The 27,143-nt window shown below is 47.5% G+C and overlaps 1 protein-coding gene and 1 pseudogene across 1 annotated transcript in view; one reads left to right on the forward strand and one right to left on the reverse strand.

Annotated features, from left to right (window-relative positions):
• Positions 1 to 27,143, reverse strand: part of LOC135056040 (myosin-16-like) — a 580,471-nt gene that overhangs the window by 73,738 nt on the left and 479,590 nt on the right. The window lies entirely within an intron of this gene.
• On the forward strand, positions 19,595 to 19,713 carry LOC134898000 (5S ribosomal RNA; annotated as a pseudogene).

Here is a 27,143-nt window from a genome sequence, read left to right on the forward strand (position 1 = left end):
AATAGAGCCACATTCGCATTCAAAGCACTCAAAACATTTACCCAATCAGGCATCGGCGGTGCCGACAGGGTCACTCCCACAGTCGTTTCTTTCCCTAATCCAGTCTCCTCCTGGGAAGAGCACTCAGCCTCAGACATGCCGACACACGTGTACCGACACCACAAACACACTGGGCATATAGGGGACAGACCCACAGTAAAGCCTGTCAGAGAAACACAGAGGGAGTTTGCCAGCTCACAACCCAGCGCCTATCCCGGTACTGAAACGTTTTATATAATGCCTCAGACCTGTTAGCGCTTTTATAATTATTAAAACAGCACCAAATTAATTGTGCCCCCCCTCCCCCCCCCCATTTTGCACCCTGTTACTTGTACAGCAGTGTAGGTGGACAGGACCAGCGTCTCTGCAGCTCTGTGAGAGAAAATGGTGCTGATGAGAGCTGTGAGGGCTAAGCCACGCCCCCTTAATGGCGCGCTTCAGCCCCGCTATTTTTCAAATATTTATACTGGCGTGGTTCAGATTCAGTGCCCAGGCACTATATACCACTTTTGCCAGTTACTTAAATGAGGATTTATGCTGCCCAGGGCGCGCCCCCCTCCCCGCGCCCTGCACCCTATAGTGCCGCTGTGTTGGTGGGAGCATGGCGCGCAGCGCGGACGCTGTGCGGTACCTCAAAGCCGTCACTGAAGTCTTCTGATCTTCTTCTACTCACCCGTCTTCTGACTTCTGGCTCTGTAAGGGGGATGACGGCGTGCTCCGGGAACGAGCATCTAGGCGTACCTAGCGATCAGACCCTCAGGAGCTAATGGTGTCCTGTAGCCTAAGAAGCAGAGCCTTGAAACTCACAGAAGTAGGCCTGCTTCTCTCCCCTCAGTCCCACGATGCAGGGAGCCTGTTGCCAGCAGGTCTCCCTGAAAATAATAAACCTAACAAAAGTCTTTTTTCAGAGAAACTTAGGAGAGCTCCTCAGTGTGCATCCAGTCTCACTGGGCACAGAATCTAACTGGAGTCTGGAGGAGGGGCATAGAGGGAGGAGCCAGTTCACACCCCTTTTAAAGTCTTAAAGTGCCCATGTCTCCTGCGGATCCCGTCTATACCCCCATGGTTCTTGAAGTGTCCCCAGCATCCTCTAGGACGTAAGGAGAAATATAGCAATAGTATAATACATTAAGTAATATTTCTAAATATTCATGAGCATGTGAAAAGGAGAAATGATCACACTCCAAAGTCCACAACCATATACGGGGAAGGTTGTTGGGTCTGCCCTCAGGTATTGCACTCACAAAAGATATACTAAAACAGGTAATATCTCCACATGTCTGAACGATTTCAACAGATCACTCTCATCTACAGTATGTGTCTGCAGGTCTATATCAGTTTGCAGTTACACAAATACAGGTTGAGTCTCCCTTATCCAAAATGCTCAGGACCAGGGGTATTTTGGATATGGGATTTTTCCGTATTTTGGAATAATTGCATACCATAATGAGATATCATGGTGATGGGACCTAAATCTAAGCACAGAATGCATTTACGTTTCATATACACCTTATACACACAGCCTGTAGGTAATTTTAGCCAATATTTTTTTTTATAACTTTGTGCATTAAACAAAGTGTGTGTACATTCACACAATTCATTTATGTTTCATATACACCTTGGGGGTCATTCCGAGTTGTTCGCTCGCATGCGGATTTTAGCAGATTTGCTCATGCTAAGCCGCCGCCTACTGGGAGTGAATCTTAGCATCTTAAAATTGCGAACGATGTATTCGCAATATTGCGATTACATACCTCGTAGCAGTTTCTGAGTAGCTCCAGACTTACTCGGCATCTGCGATCATTTCACTGCTTGTCGTTCCTGGTTTGACGTCACAAACACACCCAGCGTTCGGCCAGACACTCCTCCGTTTCTCCGGCCACTCCTGCGTTTTTTCCGGAAACGGTAGCGTTTTTTCCCACACGCCCATAAAACGGCCTGTTTCCGCCCAGTAACACCCATTTCCTGTCAATCACATTACGATCGCCAGAACGATGAAAATGCCGTGAGTAAAATTCCTAACTGCATAGCAAATTTACTTGGCGCAGTCGCAGTGCGGACATTGCGCATGCGCATTAAGCGGAAAATCGCTGCGATGCGAAGATTTTTACCGAGCGAACAACTCGGAATGAGGGCCAATATTTTTAATAACTTTGTGTATTAAACAAAGTTTGTGTACATTGAGCCATCAGAAAACAAAGGTTTCACTATCTCACTCTCACTCAAAAAAGTCTGTATTTCGGAATATTCCGTATTTCGGAATATTTGGATATGGGATACTCAACCTGTATTACCTTACAGTACTTGGGCTATGTTTGACAGCATCTTCTCTCCAACCCCAAAAGTAGTAAGCAGGCACATGTAAAAGATTTGTGTGTGCGTAGTGCAGTACAATGTTACAGTACACAAATGGGCATAGGTCCAACTCAGTATCAGCTGCAAGTGAGTATAGTTGAAAAGGCCCTGTGAGTGCATGCGAATAGAATACTGTCCCTGTGATGTGTGTATGTGTATGTGCCACTTCAGGAGTGTGGATGAAAATAGGATTTTGATAACCTACCGGTAAATCCTTTTCTCCGAGTCTGTAGAGGATGCTGGGGACGACATCAAGACCATGGGGCATAGATGGGATCCACAGGAGACATGGGCACTCCAAAGACTTTTCATTGGGTGTTAACTGGCTCCTCCCTCTATGCCCCTCTTCCATACCTCCCAACTGTCCCGATTTCTGCGGGACAGTCCCGTTTTTTGGAGGACTGTCCCGCTGTCCCACCCGCGGGCCGCAGTGTCCCGCGGTGGGGGGGGGGGGGGGCAGTTGGGAGTCTCTGTCTCTCGCTGCCCTGCTTAGCATGCGCACAGCGTCTATTCATTGGAGACAGAGGGAGAGGGGGCATGCCAGCGGCTCACAGAGCGCTGGGCATGCCCCTTCAGTGACTAAAATGGGGGCGTGGCTCGCGATCACGGGTCCTCCCACGAGACCACGCCCCCTTTTCATAGACCACACCCCCTTTTCGGGAGCGCGCGCAGCCGCGCGTGTGTCCCTCTTTACAGAAGGGAAAAGTTGGGAGGTATGCCCCCCTCCAGACCTCAGTAGTAGGAACTGTGCCCAGGGAGACTGACATTTCGAGGAAAGGAATTACTTAACTAGTGGTGAGATATCTACCAACTCACACCCTCAACCATGCCGCACACATGGCATTCAACATAACACACGCCAACAGGCATGAACTAATTGCAGCAACATGCTGAAACCAAGATAACACAACTTGTGTAACTGTTATAACTAAACTGCAGGTAAAGTACGCACTGGGACGGGCGCCCAGCATCCTCTACGGACTAGGAGAAAAGGATTTACCGGTAGGTTATCAAAATCCTGTTTTCTCATACGTCCTAGACGATGCTGGGGACGACATCAAGACCATGGGGTCTATACCAAAGCTCCAGTATGGGCGGGAGAGTGCGGATGACCCTGCAGCACCGATTGACCAAACTTTAGGTCCTCATCGGCCAAGGTGTCAAACTTGTAGAACTTAGCAAATGTGTTTGACCCTGACCAAGTAGCTGCTCTGCAAAGTTGTAATGCCGAGACACCCCGGGCAGCCGCCCAGGATGAGCCCACCTTCCTAGTGGAGTGGGCCTTTACCGACGTCGGTAACGGCAATCCAGCCGTAGTATGAGCTTGCTGAATCGTATTTCTAATCCACCGTGCAATAGTCTGCTTGGAAGTAGGACAGCCAATCTTGTTGTGATCATACAGGACAAACAGAGCCTCTGTTTTCCATATACGAGCTGTTATAGCAACAAAGGTTTTCAAAGCTCTAACCCCATCTAGAGACTTTGACTCAGTGAATGTGTCGGTAACTACTGGCACCACAATAGGTTGGTTTATGTGAAAAGCAGAAACCACCTTTGGAAGAAAATGTTGGTGAGTCCGCAACTCTGCCCTATCTTCATGGAAAATCAGGTAAGGGCTCTTGTGAGACAAGGCCCCCAATTCAGACACCCGCCTTGCGGATGCCAATGCCAAAAGCATCACCACTTTCCAAGTGAGAAACTTCAACTCTATCTTTTGTAGAGGCTCAAACCCAGGGCCGGCTCGAGGCATGTTCGACACGAGTGGCCACGCAGGGCGCCACCCTTAAAGGGCGCCGCACGCTGGGGCCGCCATGTCGGTGCCTGGAGCCGGCCCTGTCCTGGAAGCCTGCAGGCAGCGGCTGTTCACCCGCGCCGCCGCCTCCTGTCTGTTAGTGAGATGTGCGCGCTATGCGGCGCCTGATGTCAGACACCGGCGCCGCACAGCGCGCACATGTTCTGTTTCAGGCTTCGGATCGTACAGCAGCACTCCTCCTCCTCCCTCATCGGCACAGCAGGTACTGGGGGCATATGTGGCACTGTGGGGGGCTTTTATCTGGCACTGTGGGGGCATTAATCTGGCACTGTGGGGGTCATTAATGTTTCTGGCTCTGTGGGGGCATTTCTGGCACTGTGGGGGCATTTCTGCCACTGGGGGCATTTATCTGGCACTGTGGGGTCATTAATGTATCTGGCACTGTAGGGGGCATTTCTGGCACTGTGGGAGGCATTTCTGGCACTGTGGGGGGCATTAATGTATCTGCACTGTGGGGGCATTTCTGGCACTGGGGGCATTTATCTGGCACTGTGGGGGTCATTAATGTATCTGGCACTGTGGGGGGCATTTCTGGCACTGTGGGGGGCATTAATTTATCTGGCACTGTGGGGGCATTTATTTGGCACTGTGGGGGGCACTAATGTATCTGGCACTGTGGGCGCATATCTGGCACTGTGGGGGGGTATTAATGTATCTGGCACTGTGGGGGGGGGGCATTACTGTATCTGGCACTGTGGGGTCATTTCTGGCACTGTGGGGGGCACTAATGTATCTGGCACTGTGGGGGGCACTAATGTATCTGGCACTGTGGGGGCATATCTGGCACTGTGGGGGGGGGGCATTAATGTATCTGGCACTGTGGGGGGGCATTAATGTATCTGGCACTGTGGGGGCATTTCTGGCACTGTGGGGGTCATTAATGTATCTGGCACTGTGGGGGGCATTTCTGGCACTGTGGGGGGCATTAATTTATCTGGCACTGTGGGGGGCATTAATTTATCTGGCACTGTGGGGGCATTTATTTGGCACTGTGGGGGGCACTAATGTATCTGGCACTGTGGGGGCATATCTGGCACTGTGGGGGGGGCATTAATGTATCTGGCACTGTGGGGGGGCATTAATGTATCTGGCACTGTGGGGACATTTCTGGCACTGCTGGGGGGCATTAATGTATCTGGCACTGTGGGGGGCACTAATGTATCTGGCACTGTGGGGGCATATCTGGCACTGTGGGGGGGGCATTAATGTATCTGGCACTGTGGGGGGGCATGAATGTATCTGGCACTGTGGGGGCATTTCTGGCACTGTGGGGGGCATTAATGTATCTGGCACTGTCGGGGCATTTCTGGCACTGTGGGGGCATATCTGGCACTGTGGGGGGCATTAATGTATCTGGCACTGTGGGGGGCATTTATGTATCTGGCACTGTGGGGGGCATTAATGTATCTGGCACTGTGGGGGCATTTATGTATCTGGCACTGTAAGGGCATTTCTGTATCTGGCACTGCTGGGGGGCATGTCATGTGCATCTGGCACTGCTGGGGGTCATGTCATGTGCATCTGGCACTGCTGGGGGTCATGTCATGTGCATCTGGCACTGCTGGGGGGCATGTCATGTGCATCTGGCACTGCTGGGGGGCATGTCATGTGCATTTGGCACTGCTGGGGGGGGCATGTCGTGCATTTGGCACTGCTGGGGGGGCATGTCATGTGCATCTGGCACTGCTGGGGGGGCATGTCATGTGCATCTGGCACTGCTGGGGGGCATGTCATGTGCATCTGGCACTGCTGGAGGGCATGTCATGTGTAGCTGGCACGGCTGGGGGGCATATCATGTAGTTTCCCGTGTCTCAGTGCAATACCTGGTGCAATGTGTCGCAGTGCTCTGCCTTGCGCAAAGTGTATAACGTGCTCTGCCTGGCGCAAGTGCATAATGTGCTCTACCTATCGCAGTGTGTATAGGAGGTTCTACCTGGTGCAATGTGTATTAGCTGCACTACTGTGTGGTGTAATGCGAATTGCCACTATTATGTGGCCACGCCCCTTCCCCACGAAGCAACGTCCCTACATTTTTGATGCGCGCCTTCGGCGCGCACTGTCCATGATTTCTCCTACGGAGCACCAAGCATTACGGTATGTACATAATTTTACCCTTCTAACTTGAAAATGTGCCCTCCCGAATGCATAATGTGCCCTCCCCGTGATCAGCACCCTGCCCTAAAAAAATCCTAGAGTGAACACTATCATGTGTATCTGGCACTGCTGGGGTGCATATCATGTCTATCTGGCACTGCTGGGGTGTATATCATGTGTATCTGGCACTGCACTACTGTAGATTTTATGTGTAGCTGGCACTATACTGGAGACATTGTGTGTAAGGAACATTACTGTAGCTGTTATGTGTAATGGTGCTAATTGTGTGCGTAGAGGGGGTGTGAAAATATATTTATTTATAGTTTAATTATATGAAGTTGTGAGGCCCCACCCACTTTTCCACGAGGCCACGCCCACTTGGGGGCGCTTTGATATTTTCTCGCTCAGGGTGCTAGTAGGCCTGGAGCCGGCCCTGCTCAAACCAATCCGATTGAAGGAACTGCAATACCATGTTAAGGTCCCATGGTGCCACTGGAGGCCCGAATGGAGGCTGGATGTGCAGAACCCGTTTCACGAAGGTCTGAACCTCTGGAAGAGAGGCCAATTGTTTTTGGAAGAACACTGACAAGGCCGAAATTTATACCTTGATTGATCCCAATCGTAGGCCCGGCTTCACACCATCCTGCAAAAAATGGAGAAAACGTCCTAAGCGAAACTGTTCCGTAGGAGCTTTCTTGGATTCACAAATACGGTGGTAATGTTTTGACGTTACTCCCTTTCTGGCCTGAATAAGGGTGGCGATGACCTCCTTAGGAATACCCTTCCTGGCTAGGATACGGCGCTCAACAGCCATGCCGTCAAACGTAGCCACGGTAAGTCTTGGTACACACACGGCCCCTGCTGCAGCAGGTCCTCCCGAGGAGGAAGAGGCCGAGGATCTCCTATGAGTAACTGCTGAAGATCTGGCTACCAAGCCATTCTTGGCCAGTCTGGGGCAATGAAGATTGCTCGAACCCTTGTCTTTCTTATGATCCTGAGTACTTTTGGGATCAGCGGAAGTGGAGGGAAAACATACACTGACGGAAACACCCACTGGGTCACCAGTGCATCCACTGCTACTGCTTGAGGGTCTCTCGACCTGGAAAAGTATCTCTGAAGCTTCTTGTTGAGACGAGATGCCATCATGTCTATTTGAGGAACTCCCCAAAGACTTGTCACCTCTGCGAAGACTTCTTGGTGGAGGCCACACTCTCCTGGATGGAGATCGTGTCTGCTGAGGAAATCTGCTTCCCAGTTGTCTACTCCCGGAATGAATATTGCCGACAGAGCTTGTAGATGTTTTTCTGCCCAGCGGAGGATTTTTGTCGCCTCTGCCATTGCCGCTCTGCTTTTCGTTCCGCCCTGCCTGTTTATGAATGCGACTGCTGTTACAGTGTCCGCCTGGATCTGCATGGGATGGTCTTGAAGAAGATGTACCGCTTGTTGAAGGCCGTTGTAAATGGCTCTTAGCTCCAGCACGTTTATGTGAAGGCAGGCTTCCAGATGTGACCAATGTCCCTGGAAGTTTTCTCCCTGTGAGACTGCTCCCCAGCCTCGGAGACTTGCATCCGTGGTTACTAGGACCCAGTCCTGAATGCCGAACCTGTATCCCTCTAGCAGGTGAGAGCTGTGCAACCACCACAGGAGCGAAATCCTGGTTTTTGACGACAGGATTATCTTTCTGTGCATGTGTAGGTGTGACCCCGACCACTTGTCCAACAGGTCCCACTGGAATACTCTGGCATGGAACCTGCCAAACTGTATGGCCTCGTAGGCCGCCACCATCTTCCCCAACAACCGAATGCACTGATGGATCGACACACTTGATGGTTTCAATATCTGTTTTACCATTTTCTGGATTTCCAGAGCCTTTTCCAGCAGAAGAAATACTCTCTGAACTTCTGTGTCCAGAATCATCCCGAGAAAAGACAACCTTGTCGTCGGTTCCAACTGTGACTTTGGGTAATTTATGATCCACCCGTGTTGTTGGAGTATTGACAGGGAGAGGGATATGTTTTGTAATAACTGCCCCCTGGATCTCGCCTTTATCGGGAGGTTGTCCAGATAAGGGATTATATTGACTCCTTTCTGACGAAGGAGGACCATCATCTCCGCCATCACCTTGGTGAATACCCTCGGCGCCGTGGAGAAACCGAAAGGTAACGTCTGGAATTGGTAATGGCAATCCTGAATCGCGAATCTCAGATAAGCCTGGTGAGGAGCAGAGGCAGAACTCTGGGAGGCAACGGAGTCATCTGCCGCCGGACTCCTGCTCTGAAGGGGTCACCTCTCCTCCCATTCTGTGACACCAGTGAATTAAGTAAATTGATAGCTGTCGCTGTCTTTTCAGTGGCCGACTTCCTCACTGGTCCCTGCACCTTACAAATCCCACCCTCTTTATTATACTGAATATACACATTTTACAAGTGTCATAGCCAGGATTAGAAACCACAACCTATTACACTGGAAGCAGACACCTTACCGATGAAGCTGTTTGCTCCTGTATAGGAAATATGAGAATTGTAACTATATGAAGATACTTCTCTGACAATTACACGTAACTTCATATAGTTAGAATTCTCATGCTTCCTGTACAGGAGCAAATAACTCCATCAGTAAAGTGTCTGCTGTCAGTGAAGCAGGTCATGGGTTCTAATCCTGGGTATGACTGCTAAGAAATGTGTGACTTAAAATAAAGGCAATTAAATGTATAAATACAGTATATACATTTTTTTCAGAACACTCCATACACACACACACACACACACACACACACACACACACACACACACACACACACACACACACACACACATATGTATGAATATATATATATATATGCGCACACATACATACATACATACATACATATATTTATCTTAATATAGGAAACAGGGGGGCACCAATATTTTTCTTGCCTCCGGGCAACTGTTACGAACTTACGCCACTGGTGAGGAGGATAAATGGGAACATGCAGGTAAGCATCCTTTATGTCCACCGACATCAAGTAGTCCCCCTCCTCCAGACTGGCAATCACCGCCCGAAGTGATTCCATCTTGAACTTGATCCTTTTCAGGAAGAAATTCAGATTTTTTAGGTTTAGAATCGGTCTGACCGAGCCGTCTGGCTTCGGAACAACAAAAAGGCTTGAATAAAAACCTCACCCTTGTTGTGACAACGGTACCAGGACTATGACCTGGTCTTGACATAATTTTTGGGATTGCCGCTGTTACTGCTTCTCTCTCTGGCGGAGAAGCTGGCAAGGTCGATTTGAAAAATCGGCATGGGGGGACGTCTTGAAACTCTAGTTTGTACCTATGGGACACTATTTGTAAGACCCATTGGTTCAGGCCAGATTGAATCCAGATTTGGCTGAAAAGTTTCAGACGTGCTCCCACCGGAGCAGACTCCCGCAAGGGAGCCCCAGCGTTATGCTGCAGATTTGGCAGAAGCAGGGGTGGACTTCTGCTCCTGCGATCCGGGAGACGCTGTAGATTTCTTTCCTTTTCCCCTTCCCCTACCTGCAAAAAAAGGGGAGACCTTTGGCCTTTTTGTATTTGTTGGGCCGAAAGGACTGTATGTGAGAGTGATGTGTCTTTTTCGCCGGTGTAGGAGCATAAGGCAAGAATGTCGACTTACCTGCGGTAGCCTCCAAGACTAACGCATCCAGCCCATCACCAAACAAGGCCTCACCTTTATACGGGAGAGCCTCCATATTTTATTTTGGAATCTACATCAGCATTCCACTGGCGAATCCACAACGCCCTCCGAGCCGATACTGCCATGGTAGCGGTTCTTGATCCCAAGAAACCAATATATTTCATGGATTCTAGTACGTATGCAGCAGCGTCTTTGATATGACCTAACGTTAGGAGTATCTCGTCTCCATCTATTGCGTCAATGTCTAATGACAAGTTTTCTGACCACTTTTCAATAGCACTACTCACCCACTCACAGACAATGGTAGGCCTGAGTAGTGTCCCATTGGCCACATCAATAAATCACCTCACTCACTTGCGGTCTGTCGGCTCCTTAAGTGAAGCCATTCCATGCGCAGGGAGAAACACCTTTTCTCTTTTATGACAGGGCCCTGTCTAAAATGCGGGGTGACTCCCACCTTTGTTGGAAAAAAGGTAAGCTGCCGGAATTCCTTTTGGGAATCTGAAATTTCTTTTCAGGTTAAATCAGACCTGAGGTGGAGGGAAAATTACATTACTCCTTTACTAAAGTAAACCCTCTCCTTGTGGTAAAAGAGGGGGATTCGTAACTTCTAACACGTCCTTTATAGCTAAAACATGTTTTGAATGCTTTTTTGCTAACTTAGGAACTATTCCCCTGGAATCACTAGTGTCGACACAGGAATCAGAGTCCGTGTCGGTATCAGTTTGTACTACTTGTGCAGATTTGTATGTGACCCAGAAAGGTCCCTGTGGATGAAAGGCAGAACTAATAAAAATCACATCTTCAACAGATTATTTTCATTTTCTGTATGCGATTCAGTCCAACCTCTTACTGATATGATTTACACTATCATGTGACCTTTCACCCAGTCAGGCTCTTGGTGTCATATTACACCTCTGTGTCCCTAACATGTCTCCACAGAGTTCCCTGCCACAGACATGTCACACACGTTCAGAACCACACCACAGACACTCCGGGACTTATAGGGGGACAGACCCACAGTAAAATCTGTCAGAAGGACACAGATGGGATTTGCCAGCTCACAACCCAGCGCCAGTAACACAATGTCTGTGAACACAAAATGCCCACTGACATTCAGCGCTTTTATAATGTTAATCACACAATTATAGAGCACCAAATTCACTGTGGCCCCCCCTGTTTTGCACCCTGATACTTGTTCAGTAGTGGAGGAGGACCATCCTTGTCTCTGCAGAGGAGAGAGAGAAAATGGCGCTGAGCAGTGTGCTGGCTGACTGAGGAGGCAGCTCCACTCTTCAATGGTGTGTTTCTCCTCAGCTTTTATGAGGTAATTTTTTATACTGGTGGAGGTAGGACTGTGCCTCAGCAACTTATGCCCCTTATTTATGCCAGTTTCCATAGGTTTCATGCTGCCAATGGCGCCCCTCCCTCGCGCCCTGCAGTGCCGGTGTATGTGTGGGCAACATGGCGCGCTGCGCTCCCACCAGCCGGTCCCTTTAGCCGTCACTTTTTTGATTGAAGATCTGTCTTCTAACACTCACCTGTCTTCTGACATCTGGCTCTGTGAAGGGGGTGACGGCGTGCTGTGGGAGTGAGCATCTAGGCACGGCTAGCGTTCAGTTCCCTTCAGGAGCTAATGGTGTCCTGTCAGCCAGAAGCAGAGCCATGAAACTCTTTAGGAAGTTGGTTCCTATTTCTGCCCCCTCAGTCCCACGAAGCAGGGAGTCTGATGCCAGCAGATCTCCCTGAAAATAAAAAACCTAACATAAGTCTTTTCAGAGAAACTCAGTAGAGCTCCTCAGAGTGCATCCAGTCGACCTGGGCACATTTCTAAAACTGAGGTCTGGAGGAGGGGCACAGAGAGAGGAGCCAGTTCACACCCAATTAAATGTCTTTGGAGTGCCCATGTCTCCTGTGGATCCCGTCTATGCGCCATGGTCTTGATGTCGTCCCCAGCATCCTCTAGGACGTATGAGAAATGTTTTTGTGGGCACGGCTGCCATCAGACATTCTGGGGCTTGGAGAGGGCCGTTGACATGCAGCCCACATGCTGGCAGCTGGGAGAAGGGGGGAGAAGATGCAGGCACCAACCCCTGACAACGAGCAGTCACTTTAAAAGTAAGTAGCCTGTGTGTGCCATAATTTGCAAGTGGCATAATGTGTAAGGGGCATTAATGTGTGGGGCATATTATGGTGACCAGAGGCGTAACTAGGGTTTTTGGAGCCCAGGGCAAGATGGAAAATGGCGCCCCCCAAAAAAAACAAAAACAACAAAAACAGCAAAAGAAGCATGTGCGCGTCGGAAAAATGGGTGTAGCCACGCACCAGAAGGGGTGTGGCCACTGAAAATGGCCCACAGTGCCAGATACAATGCCCCACAGTGCCAGATACATGCCCCACAGTGCCAGATACATGCCCCACAGTGCCAGATACATTGCCCCACAGTGCCAGTTACATTGCCCCACAGTGCCAGTTACATTGCCAGATACATTGCCCCACAGTGCCAGTTACATTGCCCCACAGTGCCAGATACATTGCCCCACAGTTCCAGATACATGCCCCACTGTTCCAGATACATGCCCCACAGTGCCAGTTACATTGCCACACTGTGCCAGATACATGCCCCACTGTGCCAGATACATGCCCCGCTGTGCCAGATACATTGCCCCACAGGGCCGGATATATGCCCCACAGTGCCAGTTACATTGCCCCACAATGCCAGTTACATTGCCCCACAGTGCCAGATACATTGCCCCACTGTGCCAGATACATTGCCCCACTGTGCCAGATACATGCCCCACTGTGCCAGATACATGCCCCACTGTGCCCCACTATGACAGATACATGCCCCACTGTGCCAGATACATGCCCCACTGTGCCCCACTGTGCCAGATACATGCCCCACTGTGCCAGATACATGCCCCACTGTGCCTCACTGTGCCAGATACATTGCCCCACTGTGCCAGATACATGCCCCACAGTGCCAGTTACATTGGCCCACTGTGCCAGATACATTGCCCCACTGTGCCAGATACATTACCCCACTGTGCCAGATACATGCTCCACTGTGCCAGATACATTGCCCCACAGTGCCAGATACATGCCCCACTGTGCCAGATACATGCCCCACTGTGCCAGATACATGCCCCACTGTGCCCCACTGTGCCAGATACATGCCCCACTGTGCCCCTCTGTGCCAGATACATGCCCCACTGTGCCAGATACATGCCCCACTGTGCCAGATACATGCCCCACTGTGCCAGATACATGCCCCACAGTGCGCCCCCCCCCCGGTCACTCACCTGCTGTTGTGTCTGTGAGGGGAAGAGAGCGCAGCGCAGCGCCTCTCCTTCCCCTCACCGCTCCTGGTCTCCGGCGGCTGTGTGGCGCCGGTTCGCCAGCCTATCAGAGCTCGCGGACCGGCAGCCAATCAGGAGCCGGTCAGCAAGCTCTGATTGGCTAATGCCGGAGACCGGACACATGCAGCGCTGCTGGCAGCGCTGTTAGTGCTCTGGCGGCGGTGAAGGAGAGACGCTGCGGTCTCCTCCCCTCACATTTCGGCGTGATGGGGGCGAGTGGGGCATGATGCCCTGGCCGCCAGCGGCGCCCCCCTCTCCTGGGCCTGCCAAGGCGCCCAGGACACGTGCCCCACTCACCCTACCCTTGTTACGCCTCTGATGGTGACAGATGCATAACTCTGGGGTATAATGTGTAAGGGCATTACTGTGTGGGGCATAAAATTACTGTAGTGGCAGGGACACGACTGGGGCGTATGGTAATCTTTTCATACAAGGCCACGCCCCTTTTATTGAACAAATGCTTTTTTTTAAATTAAAATATCGGAGGGGTGGGCATGCGCATTCTTTAATGTTTGCCTTGGGAGACAGATTGGGTAGAAATGGCCCTGGTCCTGGGACTGCCAAAATAGGCCGGTGCATGCCAGACGGCCAAAGGCCGTCGGGCCGCTACGATCGCCTCTGCCTGATTGACAGGTAGAGGCGGTCACTGGGCGCGGGGAGAGGGGAAGGGGGTGGAACGGCGGCGTTTCGTGGGCACGGTCCAGTCAACTCAGGCGTGGCCGGACCGAACGGGGAGCGGGCCGCAGCGGCTGCGTGATGTCACACGCAGCCGCTGCGGGCCGGGGAGCGATGAGTAGCTCCCCGCCAGCACGCTAAAGCTGCGCTGGTTGGGAGCTACTCTTAAAGTGCAAAGGCATCGCCGCTGTGCGATGCCTTTGTACTTCTGTGGGGGAGGGGGCGCGGCGGCACTGACATGTGGGGCGGGATAGCCCTGTGCGAATGATCGTAGCTGTGCTAAATTTAGCACAGCTATGATCATCTCAGAATGACACCCATAGTCTGCAGCCATTTGGGGGCAGGGAAGGAGAATGTTTAAGGTAACAGGTATGTCGGCAGCGGCTGCATTTACATAACTTCTAGGATCCATTGCGAAGATGCAAAACACTCGCCAAACTTATCTAGGCACTAATATATATTTTTTACCAAGTTGTTTATAATAAATCGTCTATTAATAGATAAACCAAGCAGCAATTCAGTCTAGCTGTGTCTGTGTACACACAGCTCAATTAGTAGCAGCTGATATCAGCTGTACTAAAAAAAACATACAATTTACTAAAGACTTTGGCCCTCATTCCGAGTTGATCGCTAGCTGCCGTTGTACGCAGTGCAGCGATCAGGCAAAAAATCGTAACTTCTGCGCATGCGATGTACTTTCACAAAAGCCGATGCAGTTTCACACAAGCTCCAGCAACACTTTTCAGTCGCACTGCTGATCGTTGAGTGATTGACAGGAAGTGGGTGTTTCTGGGAGATAACTGACCGTTTTCGGGGAGTGTGTCATAAAACGCAGGCGTGCCAGATAAAAACGCAGGAGTGGCTGGGAAAATGGGGGAGTGGCTGGCCGAACGCAGGGCGTGTTTGTGACGTCAAAACAGGAACTAAACAGACTGAAGTGATCGCTAGCTAGGAAGGAGTAAGTCTCGAGCTACTATGAAACTGCACAATCTTTTTTTTGTAGCAATGCTGCGATCCTTTCGGTCGCACTTCTACTAAGCTAAAATACACTCCCAGAGGGCGGCGGCTTAGCGTTTGCACTGCTGCTAAAAGCAGCTAGCGAGCGATCAACTCAGAATGACCCCCTTTATGCGCTCATAGTTTCCAGGTGCATAAATGACTGAGACCACATCAATCCAATCAATGTGTATATATTTCTTTATGTCAAGTATTAAAAGACTTTTATATGAACAAACATTTAATATCCTTTAAAAAGAAAAACTCAATAAACGGCATCCAGTGATATATTATAAAAATATTATAAAAATATTAGCCACGTGACTTTTTTAGGACACAACATGAGTATAAAAAAAAAAGTCCTCATTAAATAAGTAATGTCCTCAAAGCTGTAAACTTTGTATCTTAATGAAGATCCAATATGATACAATGGGGTAAATTTACTAAGATTCGTATTTTCCCGTTTGAGGTCAAAGTTCAATCACGAATGACATCGAAAGTGTAAATATGCAACTTTTTGAATTGATTACGACTAATTTACTAAGCTGCCGTATTCTGCATTTTCGGTTTTTCCGATGTCGATGTAATTCGTTTTTTTAGGCAGTGTTTTACGTGAGTGACTTGTAAAACACTGCCGACTTTAATACAATGAATCTCGGACGGATCTGAGAGATCCGTGCAGGGCTTCATTGTGCACCTTGTAAAAAAAATAAAAAATGTTTAAACTTTAAAAAAAAATTGCGTGGGGTCCCCCCCTCCTAAGCCAAACCAGCCTCGGGCTCTTTGAGCCGGCCCTGGTTGCAAAAATATGGGGAAAAAATTGACAGGGGTTCCCCCATATTTAAGCAACCAGCACCAGGCTCTGCGCCTGGTCCTGGTTCCAAAAATACGGGGGACAAAAAGCGTAGGGGTCCCCCGTATTTTTGAAACCAGCACCGGGCTCCACTAGCTGGACAGATAATGCCACAGCCGGGGGTCACTTTTATACAGTGCCTTGCGGCACTTTGTGAAAAGTGTTTGATGTTGTTTTTAGTAGCAGTACTACAAGGCCCAGCAAGCCTCCCCCGCAAGCTGGTACTTGGAGAACCACAAGTACCAGCATGCGGCGGAAAAACGGGCCCGCTGGTACCTGTAGTACTACTACTAAAAAAATACCCCAATAAAGACATCACACACACACCTTGAAAGTATAACTTTAATACATACATGCACACCAACATACATACATACTTGAAGTGGGGGAATAAGGGTACCGGCGACAGGTGTTGTTTAAAAGGCAGTAGGTAAAAAGATAGATTTAATGTATATAAAGAGGAAGAAGGTGACACACATAGATCTTAGTGTGTAAGGTACATGTGCACCGGGCTCCACTAGCTGGACAGATAATGCCACAGCCGGGGGTCACTTTTATACAGTGCCTTGCGGCACTTTGTGAAAAGTGTTTGATGTTGTTTTTAGTAGCAGTACTACAAGGCCCAGCAAGCCTCCCCCGCAAGCTGGTACTTGGAGAACCACAAGTACCAGCATGCGGCGGAAAAACGGGCCCGCTGGTACCTGTAGTACTACTACTAAAAAAATACCCCAATAAAGACATCACACACACACCTTGAAAGTATAACTTTAATACATACATGCACACCAACATACATACATACTTGAAGTGGGGGAATAAGGGTACCGGCGACAGGTGTTGTTTAAAAGGCAGTAGGTAAAAAGATAGATTTAAAAGCCAAAAACTATGTAATAATACAAACAAGCTTTAATATCACATAAAAGCGGATCAAAACATGAAAACACTGATAAAATCTTATAAGCATAAAAGGTCTTAGTAAAAAGTAAGGACTTCTAACTTAGCTTTTAAAATAGGCAAGGGAGTCACCACAGGGAGCCCAACGCGTTTCGTCACAGCTGACTTCTTCAAAGGGTGAGGACAGAATGAGATACTATGCCTATTTATACCCCTGATGGACAGGCTCAGGGTTGGTGATGTCATAATTAGTCATGTGATGTAATTAAAATATATACTACATAGAACATCAAAGTCACTTATTTGGGACATAGCCTAAGGCTATAGAGGGTAATATAATATTATATATGTGGAAAACGAGTGGTTACAGGACTGTAGTAGCGTTAGGAACGTCCAGAACTGTTTATTTGTATTGATTTGCGGGACTTCCGCCACACTTCCGGTGACGGAGGGGACGCGTCACGTGACTCCGGTATTTCCGCCCCACTTCCGGTTACATTAGTGCGCATGCGCCGGCGGCGCCAGCCGTTCATTGCGCAGGTGCCTGTAGTCTGTTCAGTTGATAACAGTTCTGGTCCAGGTCTCCATGCTCTATATGTCCCTTAGTATTAGATACTGCGGCGGCCATGTTGTTGATGACAGGCTCCATAGGAAATACAGGAGAATGGTGGCCATCTTTAAGGAGTCCTTGGAGACCCAGATTCACATTGCATCGGTATCCATGACAACAGGACCATGTAAAAAGCAGAAAGGATATGGTGAAAGCTATGCACTGGTATTTTCAGGGTATATAACAGATAAAACAAGCTGAGAACCAGTACTAAAAGGGAATAAACAAATAAACTAATAAACTGAAAATTATGTACATATAAGGACATATATATATAAATATATAAATGTATATAAAGAGGAAGAAGGTGATCTTAGTGTGTAAGGTACATGTGCACCGGGCTCCACTAGCTGGACAGATAATGCCACAGCCGGGGGTCACTTTTATACAGTGCCTTGCGGCCGTGGCATCAAATATCCAACTAGTCACCCCTGGCCGGGGTACCCTGGGGGAGTGGGGACCCCTTCAATCAAGGGGTCCCCAGCCACCCAAGGGCCAGGGGTGAAGCCCGAGGCTGTCCCCCCCCATCCAATGGGCTGCGGATGGGGGGCTGATAGCCTTTGTGAAAAGTGTTTGATGTTGTTTTTAGTAGCAGTACTACAAGGCCCAGCAAGCCTCCCCCGCAAGCTGGTACTTGGAGAACCACAAGTACCAGCATGCGGCGGAAAAACGGGCCCGCTGGTACCTGTAGTACTACTACTAAAAAATACCCCAATAAAGACATCACACACACACCTTGAAAGTATAACTTTAATACATACATGCACACCAACATACATACATACTTACCTACCTATGTTCCCACGCAGGTCGGTCCTCTTCTCCAGTAGAATCCATGGTGTACCTGTAGAAAAAATTATACTCACATAATCCATGGTTGAAGGCTCCTCTGCTTGTAATCCTTTTCTAATCCACATACTTGAAAAAATAAAAAAACGGATACCCGACCACGAACTGAAAGGGGACCCATGTTTTCACATGGGACCCCTTTCCCCGAATGCCAGAAACCCCCTCTGACTGATGTCTAAGTGGGTTTCTTCAGCCAATCAGGGAGCGCCACGTTGTGGCACCCTCCTGATCGGCTGTGTGCTCCTGTACTGTCTGACAGGCGGCACACGGCAGTGTTACAATGTAGCGCCTATGCGCTCCATTGTAACCAATGGTGGGAACTTTGAGGTCAGCGGTGAGGTCACTTTCGGTCAACCGCTGACCTCACAATTCTCGAGGATAAAGAGGAACTGTACGAATCAAAAGGACTGTGATGAACAACTGAAGGTCTACAGCAAGAGGTTCCAGGACAAAGACTACCCGGGGCATATTTTGGAAAAAGCCTTAGAAAAAACAAGGAACGTCAACAGAGAAGACCTCCTGAAATACAGACCAAGAGATGCCAAGAAAGATTCGGTCGCTTTCATTACCACCTACAACCAGCACGAGAAGACTATTAGGAAGTCGCTCAAGAATCACTGGAACATTCTCCTCATGGACCCAGTCCTCAAAGACCTCCTACCGTCCGAACCAGTCATCATCTTCAAGAAATCTAGAAATCTGAAGGACCATCTTGCACCCAGTTTATTGAAGGAGAAGTCTACCAAGAGCTCCCTGATGCCTAAATGTGTGGGTTCCTTTAAATGCGGGAAATGCAATGTATGCAAATTCCTACATCCGAATCGGAAAACCTTCAGCGACATGGAGGACAAGGAACTTTACACCATCAAAGAATTCATGAACTGCAATAGCGTGTCCGTGATCTATTTATTGGAATGTCCTTGCGGGAAGAAATATGTGGGCAAGACCAAAAGACCATTAAAAATGAGGATCCAGGAACACATAAGGAATATAAAAAATAAGGTGGAGAGCCATACTGTTTCTAGACACTTTACATCGCACCATCACTCCAACCCTGTGGACCTCACATTTAAAGCGATTGAGCATGTGCGTCTGGGAGAGAGAGGAGGAGACCTCGCGAACAAACTCTCGAGAAGGGAGATGTACTGGATTTTCCAGCTACAGACCCTGCAACCCATGGGTCTGAACGAGAGCTATGAAATCGCACCCTTTTTATGAGGTGCTGTATCCTCCATTATTCCCATCACCTCAATTGCCACGTTGTTTCTTCTTTTTGCACATCCCTCCTCACCACTCACTCCCCTTAGATCTCTGTGTCATACCATTAAAATAATTTAACACATCAGGAGTCGTGTGTTTATGTGCGATCGGGTCCTGGTGATAAGATGTTTACCGTTAAGTACAGTCAAACCACACTGGTACGCCCAATCTCGTTCGATCTTGGAAGCTAAGCAGTGTTTGGGCCTGATCAGTACCAGGGAGGGGGACTGCCTGGGAATATCAGGTACTGTAAGGACTGACAAATAACGTCGAGCTAACCAGGGACCTAATCATTAGTATTACCACACGGTATTAACCAGGTGACTCCTGTAAGACTCACCATTTAGGTCAAAACACTGTAAACCCTTAAAATATCACTGGTGCACTGTTCTAATCGCTCACAGTGTATATATTATGTGTTCCCACCACATGTGTTCCTCTCACCGCGAGACTGCAACTACCTGCAACCTTTTTCCACCCATTTAAATTTCTGACACCAGTTATCTATAGTTATGAATCTGACGTCACGTTCCACATGTACCTTACACACTAAGATCTATGTGTGTCACCTTCTTCCTCTTTATATACATTTATATATTTATATATATATGTCCTTATATGTACATAATTTTCAGTTTATTAGTTTATTTGTTTATTCCCTTTTAGTACTGGTTCTCAGCTTGTTTTATCTGTTATATACCCTGAAAATACCAGTGCATAGCTTTCACCATATCCTTTCTGCTTTTTACATGGTCCTGTTGTCATGGATACCGATGCAATGTGAATCTGGGTCTCCAAGGACTCCTTAAAGATGGCCACCATTCTCCTGTATTTCCTATGGAGCCTGTCATCAACAACATGGCCGCCGCAGTATCTAATACTAAGGGACATATAGAGCATGGAGACCTGGACCAGAACTGTTATCAACTGAACAGACTACAGGCACCTGCGCAATGAACGGCTGGCGCCGCCGGCGCATGCGCACTAATGTAACCGGAAGTGGGGCGGAAATACCCGGAGTCACGTGACGCGTCCCCTCCGTCACCGGAAGTGTGGCGGAAGTGCCGCAAATCAATACAAATAAACAGTTCTGGACGTTCCTAACGCTACTACAGTCCTGTAACCACTCGTTTTCCACATATATAATATTATATTACCCTCTATAGCCTTAGGCTATGTCCCAAATAAGTGACTTTGATGTTCTATGTAGTATATATTTTAATTACATCACATGACTAATTATGACATCACCAACCCTGAGCCTGTCCATCAGGGGTATAAATAGGCATAGTATCTCATTCTGTCCTCACCCTTTGAAGAAGTCAGCTGTGACGAAACGCGTTGGGCTCCCTGTGGTGACTCCCTTGCCTATTTTAAAAGCTAAGTTAGAAGTCATTACTTTTTACTAAGACCTTTTATGCTTATAAGATTTTATCAGTGTTTTCATGTTTTGATCCGCTTTTATGTGATATTAAAGCTTGTTTGTATTATTACATAGTTTTTGGCTTTTAAATCTATCTTTTTACCTACTGCCTTTTAAACAACACCTGTCGCTGGTACCCTTATTCCCCCACTTCAAGTATGTATGTATGTTGGTGTGCATGTATGTATTAAAGTTATACTTTCAAGGTGTGTGTGTGATGTCTTTATTGGGGTATTTTTTTAGTAGTAGTACTACTACAGGTACCAGCGGGCCCGTTTTTCCGCCGCATGCTGGTACTTGTGGTTCTCCAAGTACCAGCTTGTGGGGGAGGCTTGCTGGGCCTTGTAGTACTGCTACTAAAAACAATATCAAACACTTTTCACAAAGGCTATCAGCCCCCCATCCGCAGCCCATTGGATGGGGGGGGGGGACAGCCTCGGGCTTCACCCCTGGCCCTTGGGTGGCTGGGGGGGGGGCGACCCCTTGATTGAAGGGGTCCCCACTCCCCCAGGGTACCCCGGCCAGGGGTGACTAGTTGGATATTAGATGCCACGGCCGCAAGGCACTGTATAAAAGTGACCCCCGGCTGTGGCATTATCTGTCCAGCTAGTGGAGCCCGGTGCTGGTTTAAAAAATACGGGGGACCCCTACGCTTTTTGTCCCCCGTATTTTTGGAACCAGGACCAGGCGCAGAGCCCGGTGCTGGTTGCTTAAATATGGGGGAACCCCTGTCAATTTTTTCCCCATATTTTTGCAACCAGGGCCGGCTCAAAGAGCCCGAGGCTGGTTTGGTTTAGGAGGGGGGACCCCACGCATTTTTTTTGGAAAAATTATAACATTTCCCACCCCTTCCCACTGATAAACATGCACGGATCTCATGGATCCGTGCATGCCTATACAAACACGGGATAAAAAAGCAGGTCTGTTTTTTTTTAGCACTTTTTCACGATTTGTATTTTAGCACGGCAGTGTTTGGCTATTGTCGGAAGTGTTTGTGTTTTGCACTTTTTAGTAAATGACCGATTTCTATCAAATTGCAGGCGTATTTGACCGATGGTGTATTGATTCGTGATTTTTTCCAAGGACTTCCAAAATATTACGAATGGCCTCATCACTGCCGTGATTTTTGCTTAGTAAATTACCGAGATGACACTTTGAAGAAAAAACGGCATCTCGGTCAAAATCGGGACCTTATTAAATATACCCCAATGTCTTCCTAAAAGAAAAACAATCAACCGTGCCTCCACTTGTTCTGTGCTCACCTGCCTCCGCTTGCTATAACGTTCAATTCACCGCTCCCAAGTACTTGTACCCGGAGTTAGGAGATACTTGTAGCTGTAATCTCCAATGTATAAGCAGTTGCCCTCCGGCGGGAGTGTACGGTGAGCAGCCGTACCTGTAAACCGCTCCACTAATTGTCCGGGATGGGTGCGTCTCCCGGCGGTGAGCTCCAGCCGCCGGAGATTGCTCCTGTGTTGGGGCCACGTTCCGACCCTTACACTCCTAACCAGCTGTCAACTCCAGTCCCGGATATCTCCTCCACAATATGCGCCTCTGGCGTGCGGCGTCCCAATAACGATCGTGAGTGCAAGAGGGTTTGAAGAAATGGATCAGCGTGTGGACAGGTGTCAGCAACAGATGTAGAAGTCCTTTTGGGGGTATAGGGTAAATCACTAACGCGTTTCGCACCCTTGGGTGCTTCCTCATAGAGCGAGCAATCTATGAGCGCATAAAGTCATTAGTGAAGATGCAAAACAGACAAATCTGAATGAGGCCCAAAGTAACGTTGCACCTGGACAGACCATGCTGGATTTCAAAGGGACCAAATACATGTATTTATTTTTGATGCAGGGTAAATACTGACTGCTTGCACATACAGCCCACATATACTGGGGAGCTTTATGTTTACACTGAAATATTGGTATGAGTTGGACACACTGGTCTCGTCTAAATCTCTATGTACATATTACATCTGCCCCACCTGCAGTACAGCATGGTTTTATCAAGAAACAAAGTTAATTGCTTCTTTTAACTTTAATGAGAATCCTAAATGAGAATCAGCCGCACAGTAGGTGCATATATACAACAGACCATAAGTGATGTTTATGTACAGTATTCATGTAACCATTAGAACAAATACCATAGATGATTTCAATTGGTAATAGCTAACCGGGATACAGCCTTAATATCCGCATATCGGGGGTAATTCGGAGTTGATCGCAGCAGGAACTTTGTTAGCAGTTGGGCAAAGCCATGTGCACTGCAGGGGAGGCAGATATAACATGTGCAGAGAGAGTTAGATTTGGGTGGGTTATTTTGTTTCTGTGCAGGGTAAATACTGGCTGCTTTATTTTTACACTGCAAATTAGATTGCAGATTGAACTCACCACACCCAAATCTATATCTCTCTGCACATGTTATATCTGCCCCCCCTGCAGTGCACATGGTTTTGCCTAACTGCTAACAAACTTGAGGCTGCGATCAACTCAGAATTACCCCCATGATTATATTATAACATAGATGATATGCTGTGTTCCAAGGGATTTATTTAAGGAATATACTGTAGGTGCTATGTATCCCCAAACTTATTCTTTAAATCCCTTGTGATAGACTAGAAACTGACCACATTATAGCACACCTGTTACTTGGCGGATAGTGAGGGGAACATTTCACTGTAGTATTTTTCGGACCAACATTCAATACAAAGGGTAACCAAGTTATGGTCATAATGACCACTATACAATAAATACAGAGAGTATCCCAGTGACTGCTATCAATTACAGAGAGCATTCTACTGTTCACCATACAGTAAATACAGAGAACATCGTAGTACCAATCAGACATTACAGAGAAGTAACCATTATTCAATACAAAAAACACCCTAGTTATATCCACACAGCTACTTATCTGCCTGAATCCATTTGCTATTTCTCCCTGCTTCAATCGTGTCTTCACTTCCTTCTTGCCTCGTATACTTTGGATCACAGGCTGCACCATATTCACTAAGGGAGTTAGTCCAAGTCCATCGAGTTACTCACTTCCTCCTTCAGTTATTTTCCATTTTTCTCTTTTTCCTCCTACCAGTCCTTTTCCCTGTTTTCATTCTTTATCCTCCTCCTCTTCCTTCTCTAGCCCACTTCTCCTTACCCCTTCATCATTCTTAATCCTTCTTCTTCATCCTTCTATATAATCCTCCTTTTTCCCTCCTTCAGTTTTCTCTATGCTCCTCTTCTTCCCTTCTTCATCCTTTTCTATTCTCCTATCCACTCTATCTTCCACCTTTTTCCTCATTTTATGTAGCTAGTGAGAACCAGGGGTTTTAGGGATGGCTCAGTTTGGGTCCATGATGAGTCCGGGCTGCCAGCCTCCCACCCAACAATATTCCCACCCAGGGTGAAAACTAGAAAAAAAAAAAAGACATTGGTGGCTCTAGACAGCTCCACTGGGCCACCGACCTATCTAGGAATGGCTGTTCTACCCCTAGCAATAACGATATCACAGTGACAATGACAGTCCAAGTTGAAACCTTTACCCCATAATATAAAAGATTGTAGGTGCGCATGGGGAGGTTCCCATGGTGAGGGTATGGGAGCAGCAAAACTACGGAGGTCATCAGCCCCATAAATAGGAATAATACACAATAGGCTTAGATTAACACTCACATTATGCTAATGCATTAAAGAGAACCACCAATTTATAATGTGAGATCCAAATCAATAACAGGATACCAACAATCAATCGAATACAATTTAATAATCTTTAAGAACTAATAAAATATTAAGTAATATAATACATGGTGTGCCAGTATGTACAAGAACAGTTATCTTGTTTTTTTTAATGTGTGAAGCCAGGTGTAAAGAAAGGGAAATGTTTTGCTGTTATGACATCTTTAGTGATCTGTATACAACATCATCGCTGGCCTTAGCCAATTTGATGCCCTAGGCAAGATTTTGCGTGGTGCCCCTAGCACTGCCACTAGTTCCGCATCAGACCCAGCACTCCTAAGACAGTGGGGCCCATCGGGCATTTATCCTGTGCCTCCATGGACCACTCCAACCCTGCATAATGCCACACAGTAATGCACCTTACATATATGCCCCACATTAGTAATGCCCATAATACACAAACTTGCCATACAGTAATGCATCTTACACATATTCCCAGAGCCGGCTCTAGGCATAGGCAAACTAGACAATTGCCTAGGGGACAGTTCAGTTTTAAGAGTGGTGGTTCGTGGGGCATCCACTGGATGGCGCTGCAGCTCCTGTGGCGCTGCCAGAGTGAGGGGAGGGGGGGAGAGGCTGCCTGGCCTGTCCCTAACAAATATGGCTGCTGGTCCTGGAGAAAGGCTGCTGCTCATGCCCAGTCGTAGCAGCTCCTCCTCCCATGGGCCTTTGAGGAGTCATTCTGACTCCACGCAGTCTGCCAGCCACCACCCTGATAGCCCCACCACAAAGCAGCAGCAAGTGCAGGGGCAGACCAAAGGCACACAGCACCATGCCAGAAGCAGTTTATAAACAGTAAGTTTTATAACAATTAGGGTCAAATGCAGATTTTTGAAACAAGTTCAAGTGTGTATGTGCATATACAGTAAGATACAATATATATATATATATATATATATATATATATATACACCCCCTAATTATACAGGCCACCAGGTCAGGTAGAGGAACTGGACTAGAACCTATTGCAGGACAACACTAAAATGGCACTAAAAGGAGAGGTAATAATCATGGGAGACTTTAATCTTCCCCCTGTAAACTGGGAGATGTCTGTTGCTAGTTTCACTAGCAGTAGGGACATTTTTAATTCCTTGCAGGGAGCATCTCTCCACCAATTGGTGAGGAAACCCACTCGGAAAGACGCAATATTAGACTTAATACTTACAAATGGAGACAGAATATCTGACGTAAATATGGGTGAAAACCTGGAATCCAGTGATCATCAAGCAGTATGGTTCAGCATAGAGACAGAGACTGACTCATCCCATGCAAAAACAAAGGTGTTAGATTTTAGGAAGGCTGATTTTGTAGGGATGGGAAAATGTGTAAGCGATTCCTTGGCAGTGGACGAACTTGGAAGGGGTGCAGGAGAGGTGGGAAACATTAATAAAAGCAATATTAAAGGCAACAGATCTTTGTATCAAAAGTGTTAGGAAAAACACAAGGAAAAGGAAGCCAGTGTGGTTTGCGAAAGAAGTAGCAAATATTGTGAAAGCAAAAAAGATGGCTTAGGAAATATAAGCAGACACAAAATAATGAAGACAAAGAGATATATCTTGTTAGACAGAAGGAGACTAAGAAGGTAATTAGATGTGCAAAGGCACAAGCTGAGGAGAAAATGGCCCAATCATTGGGTAAAGGAGGCAAAACTTTTTTTTAGGTATATATGCGAAAGGAGAAAAACAAAAGACGGAATAATAAAACTAAAGACAGAGACTGGGAGTCTTGTTGAGGGAGACAACGTAATAGCAGATCATCTTAATTATTTTTGCTCAGTATTCACTACTGAAAGCGAGGGGAAGGGGCCTCAGTTAAGTTTCAGGGATATTCAGAAAAATGAAACAAGTACATTTACAGAGAAGGTCCTATCAGAACTCTCAAAGCTGAAAGTGGATACATCAGTGGGGCCAGGTGGGATACATCCAAGGATACTAAAAGAGCTTAAAAGGGGTGCTAGTAGCACCATTAACAGAATTATTCAACCAGTCACTAGCTACAGGAGTAATTCCAGAGGACTGGAAAAGATTGAATGCAGTCCCACTGCACAAAAGTGGAAGTAAGGAAGAGGCAAGCAACTACCGACCAGTGAGCCTTACATCAGTAGTAGGGAAATTGATGGAAAGAAAGAAAATAAAGAGTTGTGCATTATCTCAAATCCAGGAATTTACAGGATCCCAAACAGCAGAGGGGGGTGGGGGGGGGGGCGGGGGTTATTTATTTATTACCAGTCATTTATATAGCGCACACATATTCTGCAGCGCTTTACAGAGAATATTTGGCCATTCACATCAGTCCCTGCCCTAGTGGAGCTTACAGTATATATTCCCTCCCACATGTACAGTACATGCACACACATTCGCACTATGGTTAATTTTGTTGTGATCCAATTAACCTACTAGTATATTTTCAGATTGTGGGAGGAAACCAGAGTACCCGGAGGAAACCCACGCAAGTATGGGGAGAATATACAAACTCCACAAAGTTAGGGCCATGCTGGGAATCGAATCCATGACCTCAGTGCTGTGAGGCAGTAATGCT

This window comes from Pseudophryne corroboree, chromosome 3 (genome assembly GCF_028390025.1).
Source record: "Pseudophryne corroboree isolate aPseCor3 chromosome 3, aPseCor3.hap2, whole genome shotgun sequence".
In the NCBI taxonomy this organism is placed as follows: Eukaryota; Metazoa; Chordata; class Amphibia; order Anura; family Myobatrachidae; genus Pseudophryne; species Pseudophryne corroboree.